The sequence below is a fragment of the Arachis ipaensis genome, chromosome B6 (genome assembly GCF_059453495.1).
Source record: "Arachis ipaensis isolate K30076 ecotype BB chromosome B6, ASM5945349v1, whole genome shotgun sequence".
Taxonomy (NCBI): domain Eukaryota; kingdom Viridiplantae; phylum Streptophyta; class Magnoliopsida; order Fabales; family Fabaceae; genus Arachis; species Arachis ipaensis.
In genome coordinates, this window is record NC_142441.1 from 28,163,100 (window position 1) to 28,180,601 (window position 17,502).

The following is a 17,502-nucleotide window of genomic DNA, read 5'->3' on the forward strand; positions in this document are numbered from 1 at the left end:
AGTGTCACTAACGTTGGTTCCATTTCTTTACTTCCACGTTAGAGTTCACGTTAACTTAGTTAACGTGACTCTTAACGTGGGCAATGATGGCCTCGAGAGCGTTATTGGCAATCATTTTTCTCATTAACTTTGCAAGTTACTCCCATTCCACGTTAGTGTTAACGTTAGTGTAACTAACGTAGCCACTAATGTGGTTCTTCTTTGCTTCCCTTGTCCTGAAATCAAGCAATAAAGTGCATCAAAGTTCTAGTCCAAGTCATGGGAAATGCAACATCCAATTTGTCCTTAAATTCATGCAAAATCCTCATGAAATCATGTAAAGTGCACAATGTATGTTTGAATCAAGATGTAAGTGAATATCTACCCAAAACTAGCTTATTTCCTAAGGAAATGCATGAAACTATCCTAAAAACAGTAAAGAAAAGGTCAGTGAAACTGGCCAAAATGCCCTGGCATCAGGAATATAGATTGAAAGAAACTCAACCACCTCAGTTATCCTAGCGGTCATTTTATTCTTCAGGTTGTGCTCCTCCGTGAAGATGATTCGCCTCCCTTTGGTACCATAAAAATAAACAGAAAATCCATAAGCGAAGCTTCAACACCAAACTTAAAGGTTTGCTTGTCCTCAAGCAAAGAAGAACTGAAAACAAAAACAAATAGTATGATGAAAGAAGAATAAAAGGATAAAAGAACAAGAGAGGATTAGGATTTGGGAGGGAGAGAGAATGAAAATCAAAACTGGGCGGTGCACTAGTGGAGTTGTGCGGCGCAGGCGACGCGTATGCGTACAGCACGCGTATGCGTGGGTCGCATGATTTTGACAGTGACGCGTAAGCGTCTGGCACGCGTACGCGTGCCCTTGGTTTGTGCGAATCACACGAAATCATCTGCGTGCATGCGCAACTCTCTGTTCGCGTGGCCTGGGAACCAAAATTCTCATATGACGTGTCCGCGTCATGCACGCACACGCGTGGATGGCCATTTGTGGAAAGGACGCATACGCATGATCAAGTTTGTGCCTCTATCACAGTTTCAGCCCTAAGCCATCACAACTCTCTGCCCAAACACTCATTGACGCCGATTTTCAGGGTCACGCATACGCGTCAGGGATGCGTACGCATGGGTGGCTAAAAGCGCAAACGACGCGCACGCGTGGGCTCACTTGTGCGCAAGGCACGCCACCAGCACCACTCCTGCCCAACTCTCTGTTCAATTTTTATTTTTCTCGCACTCACATATGACGCGTACGTGTCAGCGACGCTTGCGCGTCGTGTGCTCGTTTTTTTATTTTTCGAAGTGTTCGGTTCCTGTTTTAAACTAGCTGCATGATCAGAACACACTTAAAACGAAAGAAAGACAGTAAAAACTCAATAAAAATCAAATAAATAAGAAAATCACTACTACGAAAAATAACTAAGGATACGAAGTTATCGGGTTGCCTTCCGACAAGCGCTTCTTTACCATCACTAGCTTGACGGTCAACTCCTCTAAGGAGGAGGATCATAGGGGCTCAGCTCTTCACCCCTAACCTTGAACTTCTTTCCTGTGTCTCCATAAAGTAGCTCAATATGCTCCAGAGAGAGGATTTTGTTTACCGTATAAGTCCATACTGGATTCTTAGTCAACACCACCTTCATTCCTGGGGAGAAACCTTCAGTGGGGATCTTTTTGTTTCTCCATCCCCTGGGTATTTTCTTCTTTTTGGGAACCTCCTCCTTGGTGGATGATGCATTCCCAACACCAAACTTAGGTTTGATGTCAGGAGGAAGTTTATTGATTGTCACCAAAGGAGGTTTGAGCTGCAAATTCTACTGTCCGTCATCAGGGGATTGTTGAAGGTTTGGATCAATAAGTGCATGCACCTCTCGTCTTCACCTGTTGAATGTATATCTTTGAAGACATGAAAGACTAGTTTCTCATCATGCACTCTAAGCACTAATTCACCCACTTCTACATCAATCAGAGCTCTTCCAGTGGCTAGGAATGGTCTTCCTAGAATTATAGAGGCATTCTTATCCTCCCCTGTGTCAAGAATCACAAAATCTGCTGCGAGGAAGAACTTACCCACTTTGACCAAGATATTCTCCACTAATCCGTATGCAGGCTTCATAGATTTGTCTGCAATCTGTAATGCTATCCTTGTGGGTTGTGCCTCTTGGATTTGTAGCTTCTTCATCATAGACAAGGGCATTAAATTGATGCTTGCTCCCAGATTACATAATTCTTTCTCAAAGGTTGTGTTCCCAATGGTGCATGGAATTTGAAAGCTCCTTGGATCCGACATCTTCCTTGGCAAGTTATTTTGAATGATGGCACTACATTCCTTAGTCAGGACCACTGTCTCATCTCCTTTTAAAGGATTCTTCTTTGACAACAATTCCTTCATGAATTTGACATAGAGAGGCATTTGCTCCAAAACCTCCGCAAAAGGAATATTGATTTGCAACTTTCTGAAGACTTCCAAGAACTTTGAAAACTGCTTGTCCTTGGTCTCCTTTTGAAGTCTCTGAGGATATGGCATTTTAGGCTTGTACTCAGGAGCCTTTGGCAATGTAGGATAAGTGTCAAGAGAGTCTGGGAATGGGTTGTCCGCACGCTTTGGAGGGACGTGCTCTACTTCTTCCATCTTCTCCTCTGGAGCTTCTTTTTCAACTGGCTCCTCATTAACTTGTGCTTCCATACTTGCCACTTGTCCACTTATCAAGGTGATAGCCTTGCATTCCTCTCTTGGATTTGGAATTGTGTTACCAGGAAGGCTATTAATGGTCCTCTTATCAATTTCATCAACTTTTGTGGCTAATTGACGCATCTGAATCTCCAAGTTTTGAATTGTATTTGTAGACCTCTCAGGTATTTACTTGCTCAGTTGGCCCATTTGCACCTCCAAGTTTCTAATGGAGGCTCTAGTTTCTTGCATAAAACTCCTCATCATCTCCCAATTAGAATCTTGTTGGGATTGAGAATTGCCTGCTGAGGTGGTTGTTGTTGATGAGACTGAAATTGGCGGTTATTATGGTTGTTCTATTGGAAACCGCCATGAGAATGATTGTTGAAATTCTGAGATCTCTGAGGTTGGTCCATCCACCCAAGATTGTATGTCTTAGAGTATGGATCATTATTGGGGTTTCTAGGACCACTCCCTATATAATTTACCTGTTCAGAAAAAGATTGAGCATAATCATAATTTTTATTTTGTACAAAATTACCTATCATGTCATAAGAGACCTCTTTTGAGGTGGATTTTGGGTGTTGATAGCTGAAACTTGCATGCCACCCATCTGCTGAGTAAGTAAATGTATTTGCTGAGACATAAGCTTGTTCTGAGCAAGAATAGCATTAACAGCTTCCATTTCCATTTCCAACACACCTCTCTTTTGAGAAGTCTTTGAGTTCACAGGATTCCTGTTAGATGAGTATAAATATTGGTTGCTAGCAACCAACTCAATAAGCTCAATAGTCTCCTCCGGTGTCTTCTTCTTGTGTAGTGAACCACCTGCAGAATTATCTAAGCACATCTTGGATATTTCACCTAAACCTTTATAAAAGATATCTAGTTGGGTCCATTTGGAGAACATGTCCGGAGGGCATTGCCTAGTCAGTAGCTTGTATCTCTCCCAAGCTTCATAAAGAGTTTCACCATCCTTCAGCCTGAAGGTCTGAACTTCCACCCTAAGCTTAGTCAGCTTCTTTGGTGGGAAAAATTTAGTAAGAAACTCAGTAACAACCTTGTCCCAAGTATCCAAACTCTCCTTGGATTGGGAATCTAGCCATAGCTTTGCTCCATCCCTCAGAGCAAACGGGAAGAGCATGAGTTTGTACACCTTAGGATTCACTCCATTTGTCTTCACAATATCACAGATATGCAGAAAATTAGAAATAGATTGATTTGGGTCTTCTTGGGGAAGACCATGATACTGGGAGTTTTATTGCACCAGGGTGATCAATTGTGGCTTCAACTCAAAGTTGTTCGCAGCTATAGGAGGCACCACAATGCTTTTTCCATAAATATCTGCAGTAGGAGAAGAATAAGAGCCAAGCACTCTCCTTTGTTGATCATTCCCATTCAAATTTGCCACATTGGCATTAGCAGCATCATTAGGATCCATAGTGGATTCTGCAGCCTTGTAAAGTCTTGCTTGTTGCAAACGCCGCTTGAAAGTTCTTTCAGGTTTAGGATCAAAGTCTAAGAGATGTTCTTTGTCTCTGTTCGTGCGCATAAACAAACAGAAGACAAGAAAAGATGGAACTCTCTACGTCAGAGTGCAGAGAATTCCCAGTGAGGCAACCTGAATAAAGAGATAAAAATATTGAATAAAACAAACAAATACTAAAATTCAAAAATTACTAGTAAAATTAAGACTAAAAAAAATTTGAAATTATTAGGCAAATTAAATAAAAAAATTAAAATAAGACTAACTAGGAAACACCAAACTTAATTTCAGAAATTAAGAAAAATTACTAGTAATAAATTCGAAAATAATAAGGCATAAATTAAATAAAATTAAAACTAAAACGCCTAATCTAAGCAATCAAGCAACTAATAGTTGTTAATCACTGACAATCCCCGACAATGGCGCCAAAAACTTGGTGTGAAATTTATAACAACAAACTAACCGACAAGTGCACCAGGTCGTACCAAGTAATACCTCAGGTGAGTGAGGATCGATCCCACGAGGATTGATGGACTAAGCAACAATGGTTGATTAATTTACGTAGTTAGACAAGCAGAAAATGGTGTTGAGAGTTCAAAACACATTAAACAGGAACTTTAGAATATCAGAAGACAGACAATAATTAAGTTGGGAATAAAATATGGAGAAGGCAGTTAAGACGTCATAGTTATCTATTCTCCGAATTGACTTTTCTTATTAATTTATTTTAATCATGCAAGATTTAATTCATGGCAAACTATATGTGACTAGACCCTAATTCCTTAGACCTTTCTAGTCTCCTCTAACTTTCATCAACAGCCAATTCCTTGGTCAATTAATTCCAATTAGGGGGTGAAGTTTAATTCTAGTTATTATTCCACAAAAATCCTAATTATCCAAATATAAGAGGATTATATGTCACGTATCCCGTTAAATCCAGATAATTAGAATTTAGGAGAAATTGTTTTCAAGCTGTTGTTCAAGTAAAGAGCTTTTCCAAGTTATACAAGAACTCAATTAGAAAGAGGGTCATACTTCCGTTCCACCCAATTTCATAAAATAAAGAATGAAAATAATTCTTGAAATATAAATCAGTACATGAATTAAAATAGAAAAACAATAAAATCAATCCATACAATAGACAGAGCTCCTAACCTTAACAGTGGAGGTTTAGTTGCTCATGGAAAAAAGTGAAAACTAAGATTCTCGTAAACTATAAATTGGGCTGAGGTGGAATAATGGTGGGATCCCCTGAAGAGAAGTTTACTTTCTCTTTTATATCTAATCCTAATTAATTTAAAATCTGATTTCTAAAACTAAATAATATCTTTTCCTATTTTTAAAATAAGAATTAAAATTTAAATCAGAATTAACTATAGCAATCAGCAAGTCTTCAATTGATGGATGGGGACCACTTGCTTGGTAGGATCCACGCCTAACTTGGGAAATAACAAGAAGTGTTCCCTTAATTCCTCCACTCTGCAGCCTCTAATCTGTGTTTTCTGGACCGAAGACTGGGTCAAAAATAGCCCAGAAATTGCCCCCAGCGTTTTCTACACGTGGCGCATGTCACGCGTACGCGTCAGTAACGCGTATGCATCGATGGTCTTCTTCACGTGTCACGCGTACATGTCAGGTACGTGCACGCGTCGCCGTGCAAATCTCCAAATCACGCATATGTGTCAGTCATGCGTACGCGTCGCTCCTCACTGGTTATCTCCTCTTCTGTAGAAACTCCATCAAATCCAGCCGAATGCTACCTAAGATAAACAGAAGTTCACAAGACTCAAAGTAGCATCCATAGTGACTAAAAAATAATTAATTCTTGATTAAACTCAACAAATTAAATGCAAATTCACTAGGAATAGATAGAAAAGATGCTCACGCATCAATAAGCAACATAAAAAAATTAAAGATGAGATGAGTCATGTTGTTTGGAACTCTTCTACAAAAGAATCATTTGATAGGAATTAGAATGGTTTTCTGATGAAGTATGGTGTTGGAGATAACAAGTGGCTTTGATGAGCGGATAATTTATACGCTTTTTGGCATTGTTTTTAGTATGTTTTTAGTACATTTTAGTTAGTTTTTATTATGTTTTTATTAGTTTTTAAATAAAAATCACTTTTCTGGGCTTTACTATGACTTTGTGTGTTTTTCTGTGATTTTAGGTATTTTTTGGCTGAAATTGAGGGACCTGAGCAAAAATCTAATTCAGAGGCTGAAAAAGGACTGCAGATGCTGTTGGATTCTGACCTCCCTGCACTCGAAGTGGATTTCTGGAGCTACAGAAGCCCAATTGGCGCGCTCTCAATAAGCTACAGAAGCCCAATTGGCGTGCTCTCAAACAGGCATTCCAAGTCAGCTCAAGAATTCTGGCGTTTAACTCCAGAACTGGCACAAAAGCTGGAGTTAAATGCCCAAACTGGCATAAAAGCTGGCGTTTAACTCCAAAAAATGTCTCTACACATGAAAGCTTCAATGCTCAGCCCAAGCACACACCAAGTGGGCCCCGGAAGTGGAATTTTACAATAAACACCCTAGCTTACTCATTTTCTGTAACCCTAGGTCACTATTTACTATAAATACTACTTTCAGTGATTCATATTGTACCTCATGACACTTTACACGTTTCTTGTTGTGTTCTCTACGGCATGAGTCTCTAAACCCCATTGTTGGGGGTGAGGAGCTCTGCTGTTCTTGATGAATTAATGCAATTACTACTGTTTTCCATTCTATTACGCTTGCTTCCATTCTAAGATATTCATTCGCACTTCAACTTGATGAATATGATGATCTGTGACACTCATCATCATTCTCACCTATGAACGCGTGCCTGACAACCACCTCCGTTCTATCTTAGATTAAATGCATATCTCTTAGCCTCATGATTCAAATCAGAGTCTTCATGGTATAAGCTAGAATCATTGGCGGTCATTCCTGAGATCTAGAACGTCTAAACCTTGTCTGTGGTATTCTGAGTGGGATCTGGAAGGGATGACTGTGACGAGCTTCAAACTCGCGAGTGTTGGGCGTAGTGACAGACGCAAAAGGATCAATGGATCCTATTCCGACATGATCGAGAATCGACAGATGATTAGCCGTGCGGTTGGAACATTTTCACTGAGAGAACGGGATGTAGCCATTGACAATGGTGATGCCCAACATAAAGCTTGCTATGGAAGGAGTCTTGTGTGCATGAAGAAGAAGACAGTAGGAAAGCAGAGGTTCAGAAGACAAAGCATCTCCAAAGCCTCAACCTGTTCTTCATTACTGCATAACAAGTATTTATTTCATGTTCTTTTACTTTTTACAATTAAATCTGAGAATTACTGATATCTTGACTAAGAGTTACAAGATAACCATAGCTTGCTTCAAGCCGACAATCTCCGTGGGATCGACCCTTACTCACGTAAGGTATTACTTGGACGACCCAGTGCACTTGCTGGTTAGTTGGGCGGAGTTACAAAAGTGTGATTGTAATTTCGTGCACCAAGTTTTTGGCGCCGTTGCCGGGGATTGTTCGAGTTTGGACAACTGACGGTTTATCTTGTTGCTTAGATTAGGAATATTTTATTTTTGTTGGTTTAGAGTCTTTTATTTGAATTTAGTTTCATATTTTAAGTTTGGTGTCAATTGCATGCCTTTACTCTCTTTTAATTTTTTCGAATTTGCATGTTCTTAGTCTTTCTTGATCTTTAAAAATTCTAAGTTTGGTGTCTTCTTTGTTTTTCCTTTAATTTTTCGAAAATATTGTGCTTGATTTTCTAAAAATTTTAAGTTTGGTGTTTTTGTGCTTTTATTTACTTAAAAATTTTTCAAAAATTTGTTCTTAGTGTTCATCTTGATCTTCAAAGTGTTCTTGGTGTTCATCTTGACATTCAAAGTTTTCTTGTTTGTTCTCTGTGTTTTGATCTAAAATTTCTAAGTTTAGTGTCATTTTGTTGTTTTTCTCTTTCCGCATTAAAATTCAAAAATAAAAAAATATCCCTTCCTTATTTTACTCATAAATTTCGAAATTTTGCATTAATTTAGTCAAAGATTTTCAAAATCATATGTTTCTTTTTAGTCAAGTCAATATTCTAATTTCAAAAATTGATCTTTTCAAATCTTTTTCAAAAACCAAATCTTTTTAATTTCTTCAATCATATCTTTTCAATCATTTTTTTATTTGCAATCATATCTTCAAAATCATATCTTTTTCAAAATAATTTTCAATCATATCTTTTTGATTGCTAATTTCAAAATTTTTTTAATTAATTAATTAATTTAGTTTTCAATTTGCTTTGATTTTATTTTCTTTTAGTTTTCGAAATTTTATTTTATTTTATTATTTTCAGTCACTTTTAATTAAATAAATAAAAAATAAAAATATAATTTATTTGCAATTCATATCAATTCCCTTTTCTCCATCATGGACATAAGTGGAAATGAACAGTCCAGAAGGACTCTAGGGTCATATGCTAACCCCATTACAGCTGCATATGAGAGTAGCATCTGTATACCTCCCATCAAAGCAAGCAGTTTTGAGCTAAATCCTCAGCTCATTATCATGGTGCAGCAAAATTGCCAGTATTCTGGTCTTCCACAGGAAGAACCTACTGAGTTTCTGGCACAATTCTTACAAATTGCTGACACGGTACGTGATAAAGAAGTGGATCAGGATGTCTACAGATTGTTATTGTTTCCATTTGCTGTAAAAGATCAAGCTAAGAGGTGGTTAAATAACCAACCCACAGCAAGCATAAAAACATGGAGACAATTAACAGACAAATTCCTGAATCAATTTTACCCTCCAAAAAGGATGACACAGCTAAGGCTGGACATCCAAGGCTTTAAACAAGAAGATCATGAATCTCTTTATAATGCCTGGGAGAGGTACAGAGGGATGCTAAGAAATGCCCTTCTGAAATGTTTTCAGAGTGGGTACAGTTAGACATCTTCTACTATGGGCTTACAGAAAAAGCTCAGATGTCCCTAGACCACTCAGCTGGTGGATCTATACACATGAGAAAAACAATTGAAGAAGCTCAAGAGCTCATAGATATAGTTGCTAGAAATTAACATCTGTACTCAAACAGTGAGTCCTCCATAAAAGAAAAGGCTATGGCAGTAACTACTGATCCTAATCCTCAAGAACAGATTGTTGAACTTAATCAACAATTACTCCTTATGACAAAACAATTAGCAGAATTCAAAGAGATGCTCCAAGACACTAAAAATGCTAACAAGAATATAGAAGCACAATTGAATTAGACAAGACAGCAGCTATCTAAACAGATAACAGAAGAATGCCAAGCTATCCAACTAAGGAGTGGGAAGACATTGAATAACTCAGCTCAAAGTAGCAAAAAGTCAAGAAAGGAACAAATGACAGAGGATGACCAAACCACTGCCCAAAATCCCTCTGAGGACATTAAGATCCTAGAGAGGAATAACTCTAGCGTTCAAACGCCAGAAAAGGGGGAAAACTGGCGTTAAACGCCCAATGGATGCCCAAATCTGGCGTTTAAATGCCAGAAAAGGGTGGGAACCTGGCGTTAAATGCCCATTCAGCCCCCATTCCTGGCGTTCAAATGCCAATGAGGGATCAGACACCTGCAAGTGCTGATAGTAACCCCTCTAAGAAGGCTTCTCCAACCACTTCTGTAGGGAATAAACCTGCAGTAACTAAGGTTGAAGAATATAAAGCTAAGATGCCTTATCCTCAGAAGCTCCACCAAGCGGAACAGGATAAACAATTTTCCCGCTTTGTAGACTATCTCAGGACTCTTGAAATAAAGATCCCGTTTGCAGAGGCACTTGAGCAAATACCTTCTTATGCTAAGTTCATGAAAGAGATCTTAAGTCATAAGAAGGATTGGAGAGAAACTGAAAAAGTGTTTCTCACTGAAGAATGCAGTGCAGTCATTCTGAAAAGCTTACCAGAGAAGCTTCAAGATCCAGGAAGCTTTATGATACCATGCACATTAGAGGGTGCTTGTACCAAGACAGCCCTATGTGACCTTGGAGCAAGTATTAACCTAATACCTGCATCCACTATTAGAAAGCTTGGTGGTGCACAAAATTGTGATCTCAGGCAACGGCGCCAAAAACTCTGTACGCACGTCTTAATAAATCGTTTTTCATTCACAACTTTGATACAACTAACCAGCAAGTGCACTGGGTCGTCCAAGTAATAAACCTTACGTGAGTAAGGGTCGATCCCACGGAGATTGTTGGTATGAAGCAAGCTATGGTCATCTTGTAGATCTCAGTCAGGCAGATATCAAATGGTTATGGAGTTTTCGAAAATAATAATAAATAAACAGAATAAAGATAGAAATACTTATGTATATCATTGGTGAGAATTTCAGATAAACGTATAGAGATGCTTTCGTCCCTCTGAACTTCTGCTTTCCTGCTATCTTCATCCAATCAGTCCTACTCCTTTCCATGGCTGGCTTTATGTAAGGGCATCACCGTTGTCAATGGCTACTTCTCATCCTCTTTGTGAAAATGGTCCGATGCGCTGTCACTGCATGGCTAATCATCTGGAGGCATCACCATTGTCAATGGCTACATCCCATCCTCTCTGTGAAAATGGTCCGATGCGCTGTCACTGCATAGCTAATCATCTGGAGGTTTTCGATCATACTGGAATAGGATTCACCCTCCTTTTGCGTCTGTCACTACGCCCAGCACTCGCGAGTTTGAAGCTCGTCACAGTCATTCAATCCCTGAATCCTACTCGGAATACCACAGACAAGGTTTAGACTTTCTGGATTCTCATGAATGCCGCCATCAATCTAGCTTATACCACGAAGATTCTGATTAAGAGATCCAAGAGATAATCATCCAATCTAAGGTGGAACGGAAGTGGTTGTCAGGCACACGTTCGTGGGGGAATGATGATGATTGTCACGTTCATCACATTCATGTTGAAGTGCGAATGAATATCTTAGAAGCAAAAATAAGTTGAATTGAATAGAAAAACAGTAGTACTTTATATTAATTCATGAGGAACAGCAGAGCTCCACACCTTAATCTATGGAGTACAGAAACTCTACCGTTTAAAAATACATAAGTGAAAGGTTCAGGCATGGCCGAATGGCCAGCCCCCAAACGTGATCAATATGATCCAAAGATGAACTAAAAATCATAAGATGTCTAATACAATAGTAAAAAGTCCTATTTATACTAAACTAGTTACTAGGGTTTACAGAGATAAGTAATTGATGCATAAATCCACTTCCGGGGCCCACTTGGTGTGTGCTTGGGCTGAGCTTGAATGTTACACGTGCAGAGGCTCTTTCTGGAGTTGAACGCCAGGTTGTAACGTGTTTCTGGCGTTCAACTCTGGTTCGTGACGTGTTTCTGGCGTTTAACTCCATACTGCAGCGTAGAACTGACGTTCAACGCCCTTTTGTGTCATCTAAAAGCGGCCAAAGTATGGACTATTATATATTTCTGGAAAGCCCTAGATGTCTACTTTCCAACGCAATTAAAAGTGCGTCATTTTGAGTTCTGTAGCTCCAGAAAATCCACTTTGAGTACAGGGAGGTCAGAATCCAACAACATCAGCAGTCCTTCTTCAACCTCTGAATCTGATTTTTGCTCAAGTCCCTCAATTTCAGCCAGAAAATACCTGAAATCACAGAAAAATACACAAACTCATAGTAAAGTCCAGAAATGTGAATTTAACATAAAAACTAATGGAAACATCCCTAAAAGTAACTAGATCCTACTAAAAACATACTAAAAACAATGCCAAAAAGCATATAAATTATCCGCTCATCACAACACCAAACTTAAATTGTTGCCTGTCCCCAAGCAACTGAAAATCAAATAGGATAAAAAGAAGAGAATATACTATAAATTCCAAACTATCAATGAAACATAGCTCCAATCAGATGAGCGGGACTTGTAACTTTTTGCCTCTTGAATAGTTTTGGCATCTCACTTTATCAATTGAGGTTCAGAATGATTGGCATCTATAGGAACTCATAGTTCAGATAGTGTTATTGATTCTCCTAGTTCAGTATGATGATTCTTGAACACAGCTACTTTATGAGTCTTGGCCGTGGCCCTAAGCACTTTGTTTTCGAGTATTACCACCGGATACATAAATGCCACAGACACATAATTGGGTGAACCTTTTCAGATTGTGACTCAACTTTGCTAAAGTCCCCAATTAGAGGTGTCCAGGGTTCTTAAGCACACTCTTCTTTTGCTTTGGACCTTGACTTTAACCGCTCAGTCTCAAGTTTTCACTTGACACCTTCACGCCACAAGCACATGGTTAGGGACAGCTTGTTTTAGCCGCTTAGGCCAGGATTTTATTCCTTTAGGCCCTCCTATCCACTGATGCTCAAAGCCTTGGGATCCTTTTTATTTGCCCTTGCCTTTTGGTTTTAAGAGCTTTGGCTTTTTCTGCTTGCTTTTTCTTTTTCTTTCTATTTTTTTTCACTTTTTTTTTCTGCAAGCTTTGTTCTTTGCTGCTTTTTCTTGCTTCAAGAATCATTTTTATGATTTTTCAGATTATCAAATAACATGTCTCCTTGTCATCATTCTTTCAAGAGCCAACATATTTAACATTCTTAAACAACAACTTCAAAAGACATATGCACTGTTCAAGCATTCATTCAGAAAAACAAAAAGTATTATCACCACATCAATATAATTAAACTAAGTTCAAGGATAAATTCGAAACTCATGTACTTCTTGTTCTTTTGAATTAAAACATTTTTTCATTTAAGAGAGGTGATGGATTCATAGGACATTCATAACTTTAAGACATAGTTACTAAATACTAATGATCATGTAATAAGACACAAACATGGATAAGCACTTAACATAAAGAAAACGAAAAACAGAGAATGTAAGAACAAGGAATGAATCCACCTTAGTGATGGTGGCGTTTCCTTCTTGAGGAACCAATGATGTCCTTGAGCTCTTCTATGTCTCTTCCTTGTCTTTGTTGCTCCTCCCTCATTGCTTTTTGATCTTTTCTAATTTCATGAAGGATGATGGAGTGCTCTTGATGTTCCACCCTTAATTGTCCCATGTTGGAACTTAATTCTCCTAGGGAGGTGTTGATTTGCTCCCAATAGTTTTGTGGAGTAAAATGCATTTGAGGCATCTCCGGGATCTCATGGTGATGAGCTTCATGCGTCTCTTGAGCTCCATGAATGGGCTCTCTTGTTTGCTCCATCCTTTTCTTAGTGATGGGCTTCTCTTCCTCAATGGGAATGTCTCCTTCTAAGTCAATCCCAGCCGAATTGCATAGATGGCAAATGAGGTGAGAAAAAGCTAACCTTGCCATAGTGGAGGACTTGTCAGCTACCTTGTAGAGTTCTTGAGGTATAATCTCATGAACCTCCACCTCTTCTCCAATCATGATGCTATGGATCATGATGGCCCGGTCTATAGTAACTTCAGACCGGTTGCTAGTGTGAATGATTGAGCGTTGAATGAACTCTAACCATCCTCTAGCTACAGGCTTAAGGTCCAGTCTTCTCAGTTGAACCGGTTTGCCTTTTGAGTCAATCTTCCATTGAGCTCCTTCCACACATATGTCCATGAGGACTTGGTCCAACCTTTGATCAAAGTTGACTCTCCTTGTGTAGGGGCGTGCGTTCTCTTCCATCATTGGCAAGTTGAACGCCAACCTTACATTTTCCGGACTAAAATCTAAGTAATTCCCCCGAACCATGGTGAGATAATTCTTTGGGTTTGGGTTCTTACTTTGATCATGGTTCCTTGTGATCCATGCATTAGCATAGAACTCTTGAACCATTAGAATTCTGACTTGTTGGATGGGGTTTGTTAGAACTTCCCAACCTCTTCTATGGATCTCATGTCGGATCTCCGGATACTCATTTCTCTTGAGTTTGAAAGGGACCTCGGGGATCACCTTCTTCTTGGCCACAACATCATAGAAGTGGTCTTGATGAGCTTTGGAGATGAATCTTTCCATCTCCCATGACTCGGAGGTGGAAGCTTTTGTCTTCCCTTTCCCTTTTCTAGAGGATTCTCTGGTCTTGGGTGCCATCAATGGTAATGGAAAAACAAAAAGCTTATACTTTTTCCACACCAAACTTAGAATATTGCTCGCCCTCGAGCAAGAGAAGAAACAATAGATGAAGAAGAAGAAGAAAATATGGAGGAGAGGAGGGAGAGGTGTATTCGGCCAAGAAGAGAAGAGAGGGTTGTGTTGTGTGAAAATGAGGAAGAATAGAGGGCCTTATATAGGGAGGGGGGTTAATTTCGGCCATATAGGGTGGGTTTGGGTGGGAAATTGATTTTGAATTTTGAAGGTAGGTGGAGTTTATGAGGTAGATTTATGGGGAAGAGTGGATGGATGTGAGTGGTGAAGTAGTGATAGGGAAGAGAGATTGAGGTGATTGGTGAAGAGTTTTGGGGAAGAGTGTTTATTGGGAAGAGAGGATGAACATTGAGAAGAGGGAAGAGAGTGAGTGGTGGTAGGTGGGGATCCTGTGGGGTCCACAGATTCTGAGATGATCCAGTGGGGGTCCACAGATCCTGAGGTGTCAAGGAATTGCATCCCTGCACCAATTAGGCATGTGAAATGCCTTTGCATGCAATTCTGGCGTTTAAACGCCGAATTGATGCTTGTTCTGGGCGTTCAACGCCCAGATGCAGCATATTTCTGGCGTTGAACGCCAGCCAGATGCTTGTTTCTGGCGTTCAGCGCCAGCTCTTCTTCACTGTGCATTTCTGGCGTCTGGACACCAGGATGCTGCTTGTTTCTGGCGTTCAACGCCAGATCCATCCTCTGTTCTGGCGTTGAACGCCAGCCAGATGCTCCTAACTAGCGTTTAAACGCCAGTAAGATCCTCCTCCAGGGTGTGATTTTTCTTCTGCTGTTTTTGATTCTGTTTTTAATTTTTTGATTTATTTTGTGACTCCACATGATCATGAACCTATAAAGACATATAACTAATAAAAATATAATTAAATAAAAAATTGGGTTGCCTCCCAACAAGCGCTTCTTTAATGTCAATAGCTTGACAGTGGGCTCTCATGGAGCCTCACAGATGTTCAGAGCATTGTTGAGACTCCCCAACACCAAACTTAGAGTTGGGATATGGGAGTTCAACACCAAACTTAGGATTTGGTTGTGGCCTCCCAATACCAAACTTAGAGTTTGACTGTGGGGGCTCTGGTTGACTCTGTTTTGAGAGAAGCTTACTGTGCCTCTTTTCCATGTTTACAGAAGGATGTCCTTGAGTTTTAAACTCAAGGGAGTCCTCATTCAATTGAAGGATTAGTTCACCTCTGTTAACATCAATCACAGCTCTTGCTGTGGCTAGGAAGGGTCTTCCAAGGATGATGGATTCATCCTCATCCTTCCCAGTATCTAGGATTATAAAATTAGCAGGGATGTAAAGGCCTTCAACCTTTACTAATATGTCCTCTACTTGTCCATAAGCCTATTTTCTGGAATTGTCTGCCATCTCTAATGAGAGTTTAGCAGCTTGTACCTCAAAGATTCCTAGTTTCTCCATTACAGAGAGTGGCATAAGGTTTATTCCTGACCCCAGGTCACATAGAGCCTTCTCAAAGGTCATGGTGCCTATGGTACAAGGTATTAGGAACTTTCCAGGATCCTATTTCTTCTGAGGCAATCTCAGTTGATCCAATGCATTCAGTTCATTGGTGAACAGGGGAGGTTCATCTCCCCAAGTCTCATTACCAAATAAATTGGCATTCAGCTTCATGATTGCACCAAGAAACTTGGCAACTTGCTCTTCAGTAGCATCTTCATTCTCTTCAGAAGAGGAGTACTCTTCAGAGCTCATGAATGGCATAAGGAGGTTCAATGGAATCTCTATGGTCTCTAGATGAGCCTCAGATTCCTTTGGTTCCTCAAAGGAAAACTCCTTATTGATTACTGGACGTCCCAGGAGGTCTTCCTCCTTGGGATTCACGTCCTCCCCTTCCTCTTTGGATTCGGCCATGATGGTTATATCAATGGCCTTGCACTCTCCTTTTGGATTTTCTTCTGTATTGCTTGGGAGAGTACTAGGAGGGATTTCAGTGATCCTTTTACTCAGCTGGCCCACTTGTGCCTTCAAATTTCTAATGGAGGACCTTGTTTCATTCATGAAACTTACAGTGGCCTTAGATAGATCAGAGACTAAGTTTGCTAAATTAGAGGTATTTTGTTCAGAGTTCTCTGTCTGTTGCTGAGTGGATGATGGAAAAGGTTTACTATTGTTAAACCTATTTCTTCCACCATTATTAAAGCCTTGTTAAGGCTTTTGTTGATCCTTCCATGAGAGATTTTGGTGATTTCTCCATGAGGGATTATAGGTGTTTCCATATGGTTCACCCATGTAATTCACCTCTGCTATTGCAGGGTTTTCAGGATCATAAGCTTCTTCTTCAGCAGATGCTTCTTGAGTACTGTTGGATGCAGCTTGCATTCCATTCAGACTCTGAGAAATCATATTGACTTGCTGAGTCAATATTTTGTTTTGAGCCAATATGGCATTCAGAGTATCAATTTCAAGAATTCCCTTCTTCTGAGGCGTCCCATTACTCACAGGATTCCTCTCAGAAGTGTACATGAACTGGTTATTAGCAACCATGTCAATGAGTTCTTGAGCTTCTGCAGGTGTTTTCTTTAGGTGAATGGATCCATCTGCAGAAGTATCCAATGACATCTTAGCTAATTCAGACAAACCATCATAGAATATATACAGGATGGTCCATTCTAAAAGCATGTCAGAAGGACACTTTTTGGTCAGTTCCTTGTATCTCTCCCAAGCTTCATAGAGGGATTCACCTTCTTTCTGTCTGAAGGTTTGAACATCCACTCTAAGCTTACTCAGCTTTTGAGGAGGAAAGAACTTGGCTAAGAAAGCCTTGACCAGCTTATCCCAAGAGTTCAGGCTATCTTTGGGTTGAGAGTCCAACCATACTCTGGCTCTGTCTCTTACAGCAAAAGGGAAAAGCATGAGCCTGTAGACTTCAGGATCTACTCCATTAGTCTTAACAGTATCACAGATCTGCAAAAATTCAGTTAAGAACTGAAAAGGATCTTCAGATGGAAGTCCATGGAACTTGCAGTTCTGCTGCATCAGAGAAACTAATTGAGGTTTCAGCTCAAAATTGTTTGCTCCAATGGTGGGGATGGAGATACTTCTTCCATGTAAATTGGAATTAGGTGCAGTAAAATCACCAAGCATCTTCCTTGCATTATTATTATTTTCGGCTGCCATCTCCTCTTCCTGTTCGAAAATTTTTGAAAGGTACTTGCTAGATTGTTGTAATTTAGCTTCTCTTAGTTTCCTCTTCAGAGTCTTTTTAGGTTCTGGATCTGCTTCAACAAGAATGTTCTTGT

The 17,502-nt window shown here is 39.7% G+C and overlaps 1 non-coding gene across 1 annotated transcript; it reads left to right on the top strand.

Moving 5' to 3' along the window:
* The first annotated feature begins 16,876 nt into the window (after positions 1 to 16,876).
* On the top strand, positions 16,877 to 16,984 carry LOC148554972 (small nucleolar RNA R71). The gene has a single exon (XR_015886545.1). It is a non-coding gene; the product is annotated as a small nucleolar RNA R71 (small nucleolar RNA).
* Positions 16,985 to 17,502: the final 518 nt, after the last annotated feature.